General features: G+C 33.5%; 1 long non-coding RNA gene across 2 annotated transcripts; it reads right to left on the bottom strand.

Annotated features, from left to right (window-relative positions):
• Positions 1 to 1,630: 1,630 nt before the first annotated feature.
• LOC146922405 (uncharacterized) lies at positions 1,631 to 3,020 on the bottom strand. Of its 2 annotated transcripts, none has more exons than XR_015012455.1 (5): positions 2,771 to 3,020; positions 2,589 to 2,665; positions 2,116 to 2,478; positions 1,840 to 2,005; positions 1,631 to 1,787 (listed from the first exon to the last, which is right to left on the bottom strand). It is a non-coding gene; the product is annotated as an uncharacterized LOC146922405 (long non-coding RNA). The 2 variants fall into 2 exon arrangements; XR_015012454.1 differs by having other exon boundaries at positions 1,840 to 1,986.
• Between the last annotated feature and the right edge of the window lie 1,148 nt (positions 3,021 to 4,168).

The raw sequence follows: 4,168 nt of genomic DNA, 5'->3' as shown, positions 1-4,168 counted from the left end.
AGTGGTGCTATAGGCGTATGACAACAAAAGTCTATGTTCAAATGGTTTCAATTTTGTTTTCTTCAAAAGTTTTTGGGAGGAGATCACAAGGGGGACCTAAAGGTGATGTTTGATGATTTTATCGGAAATGAAAAACTCCCAAAGACGTTTCTGTCATAATTTATTACCCTAATCCCGTGGTGAATAGTCCACACTCATTACATGATTTTCGCCAAATTGGTTATGTTGGGAAGTCTATACAATGTTATGGCAAAGGTGCCTAAAAGGATGAAAGTGGTAATTGATTCAATTATATCCAAGAATCAATAGTAATTCTTAAAAGAATAACTTAAAATAGATGGGGTGTTGATGGTCGATGAAGTTGTTGATTTCTCTAAAAGAAATAGGAAGGAGTGTTTAATCATTAAAGTTCATTTCGAGAAAGCTAATGATTCGGTTAGTTGGTTTAATTTTTTTTTATTATATGTTATGAAGATTTAGCTTTTGCGAAAAATGGAGGGTTGGATGAAAGCAAAAAGGCTTTGAGAAATGGGTGGGTTGATGCATAATGCGGTTAACTCAAACTTCTTTAAGGGGTTTCATATTCCAAATTTGGAAGAAGTGACATTTCATCTTCAATATGCGGACAATACTCTCCTCATGAGGCGTGTCTAGAAAATTTGTGGTGTATTAAAGAGATCCTTAGGTTGTTTGAGTTTATTTCCGGGTTGAAATTGAACTTTTCAAATAGAATGTTTATTGAGGTTTATGTAAATGAAGACTTTTTGAGGAATGACACATTATTATTCAAGTGTAAAAGGGGAAACATAGCGTTTATCTACTTTGGCCTACCGGCCGTGGGTGAAAACTCACGAAAAACGTCAATTTAGAGACTGGTCGTGGATGCACTACAAATTAGGCTTCGATCTTAATGAAACTACCTTGTTAGATTTGGAGGAAGGGTTGTGTTGTTAAATTCAGTTCTTGCTTCAATTCCAATATTATATATGTCTCTCTTCTAAATGTTGATGCATTTGTGGAAAAAAATTGTGCAAATCCAAATGAATTTTTTGTGGGGCGGGACAACGATTACATTTTCTCAAATATTTCCTGGAATGCCAATTAGGTTGTTGAAACAATCAAATCCATCTCTTGACGATTGTTTTTGGAGAAAGCACTATGGCAATGTTGTGTCTCTTTTGAGAGTGGTTTATGAAGCCGATGGATCGTTTGATTAGATAAGTAATTGTAAGATAGCTTTTAAGGGATCCGGATCCTCTGCACCAAAAGTTCCCACTGCACAATCACAACCACTTCTCCGCAGCCTCAGTCTAATCCTATCCCATTGCCGACAACAACGAAGTTGATCACAGAAATCCCATTTGACGACAATGATATCAGCAACGGAACGACGTGTAAGGGTTCAACAAGTGGCTGGCGGCGGTGTTTAACAGCATCTCACCGTGCGTCGTTTCAAAATTCCACCACCCTTGTTCTGGATTGTTACTCAACCAGTGTGAATCGAATGCATACGGTGCTACTTATCTCTGTTTCTTAAAATTAACCATGTCCGTGTTTTCTTGTATTTTATCTCTTAACTTCTATCTTGCATTTCAGAAGCAGATTAAATTACCAAACTCTTATCATAAAGTACACATAAAAACAAGAATTTCCTATATATCTTCATCTTTAATTTTTCAAGTATATACAACAATTTGTCTCAAATTTATTTCAAATTATTGAAATCTAGTGACAATGATCACAATATTGTTTCTTTAAAAGCATACTAATATGATATTCTGATGTACCTTATAATTCATTGTTTCTTTAAAAGCATACTAATATGATATTCTGATGTACCTTATAATTCTTATGATAAATGTAGACATGAAGTAAATGATAATCATTTTACATATTCATTGCCTTGAATTGATAAACTAGCAAAGGATAATTAAGTGATATGCTGTAGTTCCTCATAACATCTAAATTTGATCAAACCTTCTAAACCTGTTAATAAAATTTTTAACTGCAGGAGAAATCAAAAGATTGACAGTGTTATGGCTAGTAAAATAAGTTAAAAAATTTAAATAGAATTATAATTTATGGTGAAAAAGTTATAAGGAAATATTTGTTCACCTTGAAATAACCAATCTAAGAGTTCTGACCCATCAAAAGCAAGTAATTCTAGTTTTGGTTTTCTTTGTTGTATGCGATGGTTTTGAACAAGTAAATAACAATTTCAGATTCTTGAATAGATTAGGGTTTTGGCTTAAAGCCTACATTTATAGTACACTATTCTGAAGTTACATTTCTGTCATTCATGGTCACCAAGTCACTTTAGGGAATTCAAATAAACAAGCCAAAAATAAAAGACTACTTAGTAATAAACTCCTTAAGCCAAAAAGGCTTCTTCACTTTCAGATTCGACCCATATCATCGTAGTTCCTCTTAACATCTAAAACTGATCAAACCTTCGAAACCTGTTAATAAATTTTTTAACTGCGGGAGAAATCAAAAGATTGACAGTGTTATGGCTGGAAAAATAAGTTAAAGAATTTAATTAGAATTATAATTTCTGGTGAAAAATTTATAAGGAAATATTTATCAACCTAACGACGTCGACAATAAAGTGGGTAGCTACACTTTTGGTATGGGCATCTGGCGTCAACAATACATCCATTTCTTGCTGTAATGTAAAACGAAATTGGTGAATATGATACTAAAAGTGAATTGAAGATTGTGTATTATAAGTAAATAAGAAAATTTTAAGAGGATTATAAGAAGTTCTTACCACTGACGACAAGAAATAGTGCAACAAAAATTATCAAAGCATAAATAAATTTGTGAATTTTATCCATATCTCTTTCCTCCTCTGCATATATCGCATTGTATGATCATTTTATACTGAAAAATATCTCATTTTCTGTTCACATGAAGTAAATATTTTTTTACCAGTTACGGAGCTATGCAACTGTTTCTTGAATTTGAATCTTTATTAAATGTCTCATGCATGTGAATGTGTCATGTTTGTCCCTTTGGTTAACTCAAATACCTGACCTTTCTAATCTTTTTAATCAGCCCTTCACGATAGATAGGGGCAAAATATTTTGTATCCAACAAAAATTGAATTAACCAAAGGGACATCATAATTATGTTGCCGTTCCAACAATCATCTGTAGCACCCAAAAAAAAAATATTCAATAAGAAAAAGAAAACAAAAGCATAAGCGTAGGTATTGGAAAACACAAAAAAGTGGGGCATTGTTGGATTGAGTTGATGATAGTTTTAAATCTTTGGCACTTTGGATGTTGTCCTGTCTACTCCAAAATGTCAAGAGTTGATAGTGCAATATATTCTTTGACTTTATAGATTGTATCATATAAAATCATCTTTAAGCACTTTGGCTTGTTGTCCATAGTCTCTTTTAGTGTATCATATCAAATTACTTTTAAGAAGATAAAATATAAAATAATTAAGAAGAACAAGAAAATTATCAGGTAAACATTGTATCGTATCAAATTACTTTTAGCAGAAATCATCAACATCAAGCTTCATCTTAATTCACAACATCAAAATATAGATTGTATCATATAAAATAATTATTAAGCACATTGACTGTTTGTCCGTCTACTCTAAAATGTCCTCCATATGCTGAAGAATGACAATGTTGAAGAATTTGTGAAATTTCTTGTTCCGAGGAACATCTTAGAATTTGATCCTTGCACTTCTTATAGAGAAAAGGTTCATCCCATTAATACCCCGTTGCTCTGTGTCTGAATGCCCTCTTTTGTTAATACTCTAAGTACGGATGAACCATTCCACATACCAAGTAATCCATAATGTCGGCATACCACAAAGGTGGAGACATTATGAATTGCAAGGTGGAGACATTCGAAACATTTCCAAATGAGCAACTGGTGCAAGCTACAACTCTGGCCGTTAAAGATGTAGCTTCGGATGTTGAAGCAATTTCAAAGATCCGGATAGCTTCAACGCTTTCCTTCCGGAGTTGAGTCAATCGGTACTTTCTCTGTTTCCTCTTGTTTAGCGATATTTTTGTCATGCACGAAGCTCTCACCCGAAGTGCCTTACCAATGCTTCGTATGTTGGTCCATTCAACATGTTGAAGTAATCCATTAAACCTTGCGCTTCATAATAGCTTCGATGTTGCATCATGATATTCCGGAGA

The sequence above is a fragment of the Medicago sativa genome, chromosome 5 (genome assembly GCF_051527215.1).
Source record: "Medicago sativa cultivar Bolivia chromosome 5, Bolivia_mono, whole genome shotgun sequence".
Lineage (NCBI taxonomy): Eukaryota > Viridiplantae > Streptophyta > Magnoliopsida > Fabales > Fabaceae > Medicago > Medicago sativa.
The sequence above is the reverse complement of the archived record's forward strand: the minus strand, read 5'-3'. Positions and strand labels throughout refer to the sequence as shown.